The 12,289-nt window shown below is 37.8% G+C and overlaps 1 protein-coding gene across 8 annotated transcripts in view; it reads left to right on the top strand.

Annotated features, from left to right (window-relative positions):
• The window catches only part of SHANK2 (SH3 and multiple ankyrin repeat domains 2), a 353,665-nt gene that overhangs the window by 239,168 nt on the left and 102,208 nt on the right, over positions 1-12,289 (top strand). The gene's annotated exons all lie outside the window — the stretch shown is intronic.

A 12,289-nucleotide genomic window follows, 5' to 3' on the forward strand; every position in this document is an offset into this window, starting at 1 on the left:
CGTATTTAGCTTGGTAAAATTGCCAGTACTACTTTTACAGAGCTCTGAGGTTGGTTTGTTGGTTGCTCTTCACGTGCGGCAGTAATAATGTTTGGCATAGAAGAATACATATTTCTATTTGTTTATGTGGTCATCAGCAGGACCTGGTAGTTGAATAACCATTTTTTATATGGACTTTACAAACAGGTAGTACTAATGGCGTGCAGTGCAGTAATGACTTTCTTTTTTTCCCCATGTTCTACCTTGTGTACAACTTCTTGTGAGATAAAAGTTACTTAATAGAAGCTACATTTTTGTATATGCATGTTTGAGGAGGCAAAGTTCACAAAAGTTTGATGTTCATATGTTTTGAAAGTTTTACTTTATTGAATTACATTTAGATATTTTTAATCTCTTGGTGAACAGCAATTCAAGTGGAAACCGCTAAAAATAAGGTCACAGGAGGCCCGTAGCCATCAAAGAATTGAGAAGAGGATTACGGTGTACTCAGTGTGGTATCTCTGGGTAAAATGTAATTGTAGCCTGAAGTGAAAGACAATCTACTCTAAGGCATATGAAAAATGTTGATAGCCAAACACAGCTAAAGAAACTAATCTGAAGTCCTTTATAAGCTCTTCCATATATATGACTTATACATAAGTCCCTTATAAGCTCTAAAATAAGTTTGTACTTAAATGAACAACTGGGATTTATTCATAGTTTTATATGTGCAGTGTGTTACTTAGTACCTAGTATCTTGGTTTTAAGAAAATATACCTCCCACACTGCTAACATCTCCGTGAATGTTGCACCTTTTGCTTTGTGTTTCAGTGTGGTATTATATAAATGTGACAGGAGCAATGTTGCTTGTCTTCTGCCTTCCACCTCCCCACCACCACCCCAAAATACTGTCAGCTGACTTGGTGAGGGTGCCCAAAACTTGCCATATACCTTTGTTAGAGTCCCTCATAAACACAGAGCTTGGTCACGTTCACTGGTAAAGAGTCTGAAGATGCTGTATTTTGTAGGACACTTACTCCACAATTTGAAGGTCTTATAGTGCAAAGCGGCTGTTAGGTGTTGGTGCGTGTCAAATGCTCTATAAAGTTTGTGTTTATATTGGCTATACCTGATAGATGAGATTTGCTTTTTTCCATACTGATAAGCATTTTTATTTTTATTTTCTTCCCTCAAACTGAATGCAGTCCAGGAGCTGATCGATACAGGCTTTATTTCTAAGCTTTGTCCATACTCCTTTGCCTCTACTTCTCTTGCTCAGTCAACAGCCATCATAGTAGTAGGAAGTAAACTCAGATAAATATTATTTGGATGAGCTTTGAATTTCTTTTGGTTCTGCTAATCTCATCAAATTATTGTAATTTTAAAGATCCAGAGGTTTAATTTCATTCTCCTGGGCAGTAATGCTGATAATCATTTTAGTTGGATCATATTACTGTTTTAGTCAAAAGGACTTCACATGATTATCACATTATATATAGCTATTAGTGAGATAAATAAAAATAGCGGAGTGAAACAGAAGTCTGATTTGACTGAATTTTTTCCTCATAGGTATCAAATAATTTTTGTTAGATTTGAAAATGCATGAGGAAAACAAACCCTTTAAAGACAGATAGATCTTGGGAAGACAGATGAAGCAGCCAGAAGTCTCAAACAATTCTGCCTCTTAGGTAAAAGGTAATTTTTGGGAATAGTATAAAAGATTATTTCAATCTGTGATCAATACCTACAGCTGCCATGGACTGCAGTTAACTCAAATGACTTGGTGTTTTTTCCCAAATAAATATGTTGATGACATTTACACACCCATACTTTTCAGTTTCTGTTTGTGCTGGGTTAAATTTCCCTGTTTAAAGACACAATGCAAGTTCCAACCTCCTTGTTATACTAACTGTTTTTGCAAAAAAACGTTTTGTACAGCTTACGTCTGTTTGATTTAGCCTGTAACTCCTGTATTAAGCTTTTTTTTTTATAGAGCAGATGTGCCCCTTTTAAAAGCACATCAAAACTCTTCTACCAATGGATCTCAGGTTTTGAATTAACTGTTTCCTTTCTTTCTTAATTCCACTAAGTGGGCAAATACTCTCCTTTCACTGTTCCCAGTACTAAATCAAAACTGCTACATCCAGGTGGCTCAAAGTATTGATCCAGCACAAAGTTGATTCTGTGTCTCAAACTTTGTAGAATGTTTTTTGGTGACCTAGCTGGTACTGGCAGTGTGCATGCTGGATCAGCTGGTGCAAGGTTCAGAGGGGTGTAAAGCTGACAAAACCTCCCATCATGTGCTGGGTGAGTGGGCATCAGTGCAGTCGTGTCCTCAGTGAGCACGATCATGGTCCTGCCATGTGACGGCCAGCACACACAGCATTCACTAGTAGGGACCTTTGAACCACAGCCTTTGGTGTCAAGGGCTCTGGGTATGAATGACTTGGGTGCATAAATCATACCTGATGCTCGCACTAGCTGGTTATGTTTGCTATTACGTGCTTCAAATGCCATTCAGCTGTCACCTAATCTGTGGGTATTTGGAGTTTCCCAGATACCATGTTCCACCTCCGAACAGTCACATACTTCTGGGAATGTATATGATTGCCAAGCCTTGCAGTCTGAGAAGTCAGGGACCTAACCCACTGTTGACCCTCATCTGGGTCAACAAACTGGTATTCTGCTTGAGTTGCCTCAGGAGCTGAGTTTTCTATGAGAACCTAGAGTGCAGAAGCAAGTAACTATATTTTCTTTCCAAAACAGACCACCATCTTACCCAGCAGGTTTTTTGTTTGCTTGTAAGGAAGCCTGTGATCCCAAGCCTGCTCTGCTTTAATGCATTTTGTGTTAAGACTCCCTGAGGCAGAGGCAGGGAGCAAAAGGGGCTGTCTTCAGAATGTGAGTCAAGTCATATTCAAAATTGAATTAAAGTGAAAATTTTGATTTTCTTGATGAGTACTCTCAGGCTTGTTTCTGTGCCAAGAGCTAATGCTCACACATCCACATGCTCAAGCCTAAACCCCCTGTAACTGCAAGCACATCTGCTTGGTGAAGGGCAGGGTGTTAGATACACGCTCCTCTTGAGCCTTTCCTGTTATCCAGGGTAGCTCCTCGTTCGGTGTGCTGGAGCATGGATGTCATTTTGAGGTGTCTAATTTTTCCTGGGTAAGGATGCTTAAAATACGTATGTGGTGGGTTTTCCTGGGAGCGTTAAGAGGAAGAACCTAAAAATGTTCCGTGAGGCTTAACATTGCAGTGCCCAATCTGTGTGTGGTTACGGGCTAGGAATTGTGAAGCACGACAGGCTGTTGTTTCTCATTCATACACAGAGCTACTACTCTGCTCTCTTCTGCAAGGAGGGCAAGAAGGGTGAACAGTGCAGTGATGTCAGGTCCTTCTCACACCAGAGTTCCAGATATCAGGGGAGATCTGGGCTCCCTGTTCTTGCCCTTGAAGCTCTCTATAGGGGTGTTGGAGCATTCCCCTGTGGCTCTTCCCCAGCCCCCATGCCTGAGCTCTTTTTCTTTGCTCAGTGATGTTTGCTAGTACGTTGTCCAGTGGTTGCTGGCCTTCACAGATGTAATTAGTTTTTGTGGTTCTTGTGCATTTTTTTAAAACTTTTGCCTAACCATAGTGACAACCCAGATGCTCTGCCTGTTTTCCAGATTAGTTTACTGATAATACTTGAAATGCAATAAGGGAAAAATTCTCTTTAGTTCTCCCTGTCATCATTCAACAAGACAGTTCTTTTTAGTCATTAAATCTGCTAAATTGATGGTTATCTATTTAAATCTGTTGCCAAAGTAATTAACCCTGGAATGTAATTCCCCTGCCAAATCAAATTAGTTTTTTCCTGGAATTATTTTTGAAAGACAGTAATTCCTGCCAGTATAGACAAGGGTCTTAAAGAGAACTCCAAAAGAAAGTTTAGAGGTGTGTCAATTTCCTTCTTTCAGTGGAAGAAGCAATTCAGTCTCTTTACTCAATAAAGATGTCTCCAGGCAATGGTGACAATAGACTGCACAACAGAGGTGTAGTGTGGGAACATAGCACTTGTTTGATAGAAATTTGAGGTGCTCCCACCCCACAGCTCAGCAAGGCACTGATCCAGTGTTTCTGAAAAGAAGAAATAAGGATGGAGTATTAAATACTGATGAGTTGAGGTTTTTTTTCCCCCAGAAGGCTCATAGCTCGGCTCTGAAGTCAAACCAACACAGGGCTGGCACACTGCAGCAGGGAACGAAGGAGGCAAGATGGAGAGGCAGGAGGTCAGTGGGACCAGAATATCTTGAGGCAGCCATTGTCGGGTCCTGTTTAGGTTTTTCTGTGGTTATGTAGATTAAAATATCATTTTGCAGAATTGTGGCACAGTCGGGGATTTCTGAGTAAGGAAACTACCTGCTGTTTGTTTCTACTGTGTTCCCAGGAAATACAGCTTAACTCATTATTTTTGTAAATAAGCAAGATCATAGCAAATAATTATTCCAAATAGCATAGCTGAGGAGTCACTGATATCTTAACATAAATATCCTTTGAATGCCCTAAATACTGGCTAACCACTGCAATTGAAGGACAGTGCTTAGGCAGTCCATGGCACTAACAGGAAGATGTCATGAGACTTCGAGACACTGTTGACGACCTCAGCAGGCAAAAGCTTTTCTGTAGTCCTGAACTGTAGGTAGGTCACTCAAGGCCCAGGAATGTTAGAAAAGCTTTAACACTAGGGCTATGTTTTTTCATACTTAAAAAAAAAAAAAACACAAAAAAACCCCTCAAATAACAACAAGCCCCAAAACAATAAACAACAAACCCCAGACCCTTCTGTTTCCCTAGAATACAAATGTAGAGTGCTGCTGACTAATTGGAAAAATTGTCTCTAAACTCATTATTTTGTCTTTTTTTAATTAATACTTTTTAAATCCTAGCAGTCAAATAATGCATTACAATCCACAATAGTTTTCAGACCTTTCCATTTTTATGGAACACAAGACAAAAAATGTTGGTCTTCTCTTGGGTTTTTTGTTGGGTTTTTTTCCTCTTCTCAGAAGATAATACTTTTGCACAGAAGCAAGGTGGCATTCCAAAGCGACTTTTGTGCTTATATTGCAACGTGCAGCAAAACTGCTAAAGGTGTAACGTTTTTAATCACGTGTGCCTTTGGAAGGACACCAACACTGTATCTTTGCCCTCCAGAAGAGGAAAAAAAAGGAGAAAGAGCCTACAACTGCTCAGTTACCTTTTTTATGCTCTTTTTGCTCTTGCTTGGCAAGAGTTTTTACTCTCTGACTGTATGTGGCTTGAGAGCACTTAAAGAATGAGTAGCTGAAGTGTCGGCTCACGCTGACATTTGCACTTAGAAGAAGTCCCATGCACCCATCCCATGTTGACCTTGCTCATAGCAACTAAGGAAGGTAAAATCTTCAGGTTTGGTTCCGGTTCTCAAATTAGTCCTGAAATCTTTCTGGTTTAAATATTGTGAAAGGTTTGATCCTTGTTGAACTTCAATCATGTACGTTCTCAAATGGCTTAAGTGAAAGATTTGGAATCAAGAGACTTGCTTTCTTTTTTCTGGACATGATTTGTCCAAGAATGTAAAAAATAAAAGTCACTGGAGTCATCACTGTACCAGTAGCACAGGTAGAAGCAGCACCTTGTTAGATGTAGCACAGGTTTAAGTGAGCAGGTGGCAAGACAGCACTGAGAACACGTACTGGCACTGGAATCTGAAAACAATAAGGTTGGCAAGGCTAATACTCCACAGGCTACAGTTTTGGTGGTGGTGGGTTTTTTAAATCCACTTATCCACAATGTACAAGGCCTCGGATGACTATAGAGGCCAGAATTACTAAGAAAGTTGGAAGAAATGAAAGGGGACAGGTCCACTGATGAGGTTCAACACCTGGTTTAAATGTGACTTCTGGATCACTAAGCCGCTCCACTGGACTCAGGGTGCTGGGAGAGTTCACAAGGGGGAAACCTGCGCAGGTATGCTGATTCTTTGATTCTTTGACATAAGATACTGAGTGAGTTACTGGGTACTGTTCACAAGAGGAGGCTAGGTGAGATGGACTGGTCGTTTGGCTCCTTATGTTGATTCTTATAAATCTTGGTAACTCATTTTTAGCTCAAACGGGTAGACCACAGTCTACAGAGAGATGCTGACTTACCTTCAGGTTTTCGAACGTTTTCATTTTTGTAACCCCAAATTGGAATACTTTGTTATTTTTGCAGATGTTTTTATTCAATTAATTTATGTAACATGACCATGCTTAGATCTGTTATTGTTAAATTAAGCTTTTTAGGTCAATTTCAGAGGGGTGGCAATGGCTTTCCAGAATAACGAATTCATCAGTGTGACATTGACCCAAACCCAAACAGAGGATTTCAGCATTTCATGTGGCCACAATTGCTATTCTATACAAAAAATGTACAAAACTAACACTTTACTCGTACGCTTCTTGGTCTCCTAATTTATCAGCCCTGACTGTAACATCTTTACGTTTATGAATCTACAGTGCATAAGCATATAATGATAAAGTTCTTAAAAGAATACAAAGGCTACCCTTTACTGCATACAAACATTAAGAACATAATTAAGTAGGTGGTTAAGGAAATCTCATTTGTAACTTGTTTCTATAAATATTACTGTTAGCTGCCATCTATACCTTGAATGAGATTTATTCTTGAATATCTTGAGTTCTATCAAATGTCTTACACTGGCCTAAAAGCACATTATTTAACTTTGGGATTTAATGTGACTTTCTCTATCCACATCCAATACGTAACATAAAGAATAGCTTCCCACGTTTAGTGTGAATCAAGTTCTTTTAGTGATTATTGACATTGGCCTTATGCTAACCTACTGAGAAACTGAAAGAAGTAGAAATGAAAGGTGTCACCCTTAGAAATTAGAAATGTAAAAGCAGTTTTAACTTGTGGTTTTCATAGTTGTTAGCCCCTGATTTTGACATTATTTCAGATTGTCTTTATTTAAGGAATAACGGCCATTCAAAATATGCTACATTTAAAACCTGGGTGACAAAAGATTTTCTATTTCCAGGAAAAAAAAAAAAAGTAGATTTTTTAGGTTTCTCTGCACTGAAAAGTAATCATATAATGTTAAATCTTGTATGTCACATGCTGTGATTTGGGGGTAGCTCATTTATTTTCATTGGCTTCTTTGGCAGGAGAAGGGAAAGTCTTCTGAATTCTATTTTTAACATTGGGATGGTATTGTAATTCTTGCATTTAATTCACTACCTGGTGGGAAGAACATTGCATTTTCCCCTGTCATTGTAGTATACCAGGCTTTATAATGCGTGCCTTCTGTGGTTTCCTGCCCAAAGATGTTTTATATAATGTGGTTCTGTTTATAGATAGGTTGGCCATTGATTGATTTGGGTTTATACATATATTTATATAGCTATATAGATACACACATATGTACATTTATGCATACATATATATCAAACAAAGCAAAAAATTTTATAGACAATGGAAGTTGCAGGGTTTATATTCTTCTAGCACTGTAGGAAGGCGTTTTTGTTTTTTGATTATGATATGACAGCATCCCTATCTTCAGGATGTCAAGATACCAAGAGAGAATGTACATGTTTTTTGAGACAGCTGGTAGAATCTAATAATGTTTGAGGACTAAAAGTCTGAGTCTATTTAACTGTCTTCTCTGTTTATTTCTATTACCATCTACAGAATGTAAGTGGCTTGTAAGCATTCTGATATTGATAAGTTGTGCTTATTACTATTTTACAGTTAAAAGGGTGATTATTACGTTTTTCTGCTCTCCAGTTTTAGCTGGGACTGAGACTATTCTAAACAGAAATATCATTGAATGCTTTATTTTTTCAGTGCTTTATAGAGATCATGGTCGTTAAAAGTATGGCCTCAGTTGCCTTTCTAGATTAACCATATATCTATAGAAGAGTTGTGTATGTTTAATGAGTTTAGTTGACTTAATTCTTAACAGCAATTTAGCATTTTAAATGTATGAAATGTGAGGAGATACAGATATTGACTAAAATCATTGCTAGCAACTAGCTAGGGATGAAAAGGACTGACCACATAAACCTGCCTATTAAATTTTGCTGGAGATTCAAATGTGCAGCTCAACGAAGTGGGAAGACACTTAGAATGTTAGCATTTGGAGGAGTAGGAAGGTACCAAGTGGAGGTGGTTATAGACTGCACATATTTTAGCTATAGCAACAGAGATTTTTCTTCCTTTATTCCTACTTCTAGGAGTGTTTTCTAAATACTCTCTAAATAAATGTCCATGTAGCAGCAGTGAGCATTTATTAAATAACTGAACATAAATGAAGAAATTAATAGTAACTTAAAATTCAAATACCTAACATAAAGCTGAAGTTAAGAGTAAATAAAATAAAGTGGCTTCTGTAAAGTCAGTAAAAATCATTGCATCATCATAAATACGATAGTATATTTGTGTATTACAGTCATGTCCCATCCATGTTACAAACCAGGTACATTGAAAAAATCGCTTCTTTAGCTGAAAAATGAAACCTTTGCAGCTGTGTTTCAACAGTGTAGTTTTCATTTGAAGTTTGGTACGCAGTAAAGGTAATGCATGTGGACATATATAGGGGACAACTTCTATTTGCCACATATCTTTATCAAACGTGCTGAAAGGGAAAGTTGTCTTTAAAGCTAGTAGGCTTTATTACTGCTGTAACTGACCTGAAGCTTGCTAGAATTACATAGTATGGATGATGGGACTTATGTCCTAACAGTCCTGCTCTGTTGAAGAACAGACTGGTCACTGGACTTCATTCTTTCTCATCCACTTCTTAAACCTCCAGGTAGATTCTCTGGGGTTGCCTTCCTCTCGGTGTGGTCACATTCCCAGTCACAGCTAGTGCAGGCCGGCAGTAGAGGAATAGGACTTCTTTCTTGGTGCTAGGAAGTTGAAATGGCCTGCTACATTTTAACACTAATTTTGTAAGTATTTTGCTTCCTACTAAGAGCTACTGGAGGAAATCCACTTTTCTATAAAGTTAAACCTTTCCATAGTTATAGGTAATTGAATAACAGAATTCCAAAAAAGAGGTTGCACTGTAATTTTATTTGTGATTTGTTATTTGCAGGGAAAGTTTTTAATTCTGTTGATGCACAGAGTATTTTGGATGTGAAGGTATTAGAATGTTTATTTTGTCATTCCTTATAAAAAACTTGTTTTCCAAATGGAATGTGGAAAGGCCTTACTTTAGACTAGTAAATACAAGACCCTCTATCTTAAATGTGAAAAAATAACTCAGGCAGCATCTACTCTTGCATCACCTGCCCTGCTCCTGCTGCACCTGCACCTGCACTGATCATCTTGATACCTGCTTTATGTTCTGACTTAAAGGTATCTCAACAGACTGTCTAGATTTATATTTCTTGTACTATATCTTATGCAGGTCTAGGATGTACCGTAATGATTTTGGTTTGGGTAAGTTTTATTTTACTCTTGGCTTAGAAACATCTTTTTAATTGGTGGGAAGACCAGCCTTTACTTTTTAAGGAAACAAAAATTTAAGCAAGAGCAGTATTGATTAGGAAAGACTGTGAAATATTCATAGTATGTATGCCTCTGAGTGTCTAGGTATTATAAACATAATTTAATGCATATAAAATGTGAATTAGTATAATTTTTGGTGTAAAGGTACATCTTTAGATTTCATGTGTCACCTTACATAGCAGCAGCAGAGAACATCAGGATATTGGTCTCTCATTGGTGTTTGGGGCATTGTTAATTTAACTGCTATGTTAAAGTTGTGGAGCTTTTTTTCACTATAGCTTTTGAGTCTCATATTTTTCTGTAGTGAAAGTGAAAATTCTGTATCAGAATCTGAATTTGGCAGCCTTTACTTCCACAAGCTGGGAGCAGGTTTGAATTTTACTGTTGGATTTTTTTGTTCAGTTTAAATGTTCCCTGAGGCAGGTGTGGTCTGTGTCCACTCGTCTTTTCTTTTCTAACATTTTGCCAAGTATTTGGAGAAAACAGCATGTGTTTGCATTCTGGAGTGAGATATTTGATTCTGCAAAAAGGGAAGGATGGAGGAAATTGAGGCATCTGTGACAAGTTTCTTTTACCACTATGTGAAAGAAATCAGGCTTTCTCTTTCGAGGAAAGCTCTTGGGCTGAAGGTGTTTTTTTTCATGACTTTGTTGCTAGAAAGCAGATAGGCATGGAGCCACCAGAGGTACAAACCATTTCTAAAGCAGGTTCCTAACCTAAGAAAAAGAATCAAACATTTCCTGATGTGTCAAGTACTTCAAATTCCCAAAGCTAAAGTTGACAATAAAATGCTTACTTGTAATATATATTTTGTGGAACCCGACCGTCAGTATGTCAGTAGTTCTGCTCAGCTGCCTAATTTTGTGTGACTTCTCTGTACTATTATATCCTTGATTTTGAAGTTGGGAGTTCTGTTTCTCCTTTTACCAAGAAGGCTGGTTTAAATCATTTCATAGGAATGAAAAGGTTTTTCTCTGGAACTGAATCCTTGAGTCCAAACACTCAGGATTTGTATCCTGATATAAAAGTGGAAAAAACCCCAACCTGAACAGATATTTCCAGAATATTTTTTGTAGGAAAATACTTTACAGACATTTACTTAAATCCTGTGGATGACATTTAATATTGGTCTACATATTAACCTTTTTTCTTGAGCTTTTCATGAGGAATTTAATATTATTTCACATTTATTGCAATTGTATTGTGCTAGATTTGCCATTTTATGTGAGATGGATAGGTAGGAGAAATGGGTGGAATGCACTTCTATTAATAGATTATGCCACTAGGATTACACTCGATTATATTTTTTGTTTCAGTACAGCGACTGCTATAGTAGTTTGAAAAAAAAAAAAAAAAGATAAAAACTTGGTTTTGGGAAAAGTAGCGTTCACAAGTGCTTGGGGTTTGGATTAGTCATGTGCCCACATTAGAACCCCAGATTCTGCTTCCGTGCATCCAAGATGTTTGTAACACCTTTGTAATGAAAGTAATCGAACTTTGCTGGTTAGCTTGAGGTGAAAGCCGTGTTTGTTACCGACCATAGAAATGCTAGCACTAATACTTGGATGAGCATGAAGTTTGAATGGGAAACTCCTGATGCTAGCGGGGAAGTTGTTCCTGTTGATCATTTAAAAAGGTGTTTGTCACAAAATAAATTTTCTCATCTGTACTACAGCATTCCCGTGATGTGGTCATACCGGCTTGATGTGAAAAATTCTACCCCTTGGTTGACATTGATAACGGTGGTAAAATTGGCGGCATTGCTGCGCTTTGCAGATGTGAAAGAGCTTTTGTTTGCTTAGCTAGTTTATGCTGTTTGCTCAAATAGATGGGCTCTGATGCCAGCAGAAAAGCTTCTCTTGTCAGCATTTACTGTCTGTCTGCTAAGAGGACTCTGCTGACGCAGCGCTGGGGCTATAAACCCTAGAATATAATACATACAAAATTAAACTGAAAATTAGAGAATAATCAAAGAAGTTTTAGGGAAAGTGCAGCTCAAACCTGCTTTGTGCTGCTGTTCCAGTGGGTTTTAAGAGAACGCTCATGTTTTCTTCTCTGCGAAAGAAGTAATGGAGCGTGAACTAGAGCACACAGGCAAGAAAGCCTCCTCTGAACTTGTGATGCTTTTGTGTGGAAAGGAGGAAGGAAGGAAAAGCTTAAAAATACAAGAATCAAATGGGAAATCTGAAGACATCATGTGAAGTAGTCTGTATTTTCATACCGTTGAGGTTATAAATAAAAGAATATAAGAATTATCTGAATCTTTGCTCATGTCTGGCCAATGTTCATAGACCTGTTTAGTATAAGGAAATGGCTTATATCTGAATTACTGATCTCTAAGAACACGTGAAGTTCTCCCATGATTTATTGGTCATCTGGTACTTCTTGGTATATCTTCATAAGGAAAAGTGGCAGTAGAGATTACTTACTTCAACATTAAGATGAAAGGAAAGCAGAGATTTCACTATAAAACCTAAATTGCCAGTCCCAGTGGATAGTAAAAACTATGATTTATACTGAATTGAACTTAACACATATGCTGGCTATTTTCTACTTACATGACATAATCAAGGGTATTTTGAATAGACTTCAGATGTGATCTCACTTATTAGAGGATGTTTCAGGTCATGCTACTTTTTACAAAGCATATTTGCTTTGTAAGAAATATTTATGCGTCGTTCTGCACAAAGATTTGTTATTAATGTATAATGCAAAATGTTGAGTTTTTGGCTATGTTAACATCTTCCATTTTAGCTAGCAGTGGGCTTGCTAA

Source organism: Falco cherrug, chromosome 10, assembly GCF_023634085.1.
Source record: "Falco cherrug isolate bFalChe1 chromosome 10, bFalChe1.pri, whole genome shotgun sequence".
Classification (NCBI taxonomy): Eukaryota; Metazoa; Chordata; class Aves; order Falconiformes; family Falconidae; genus Falco; species Falco cherrug.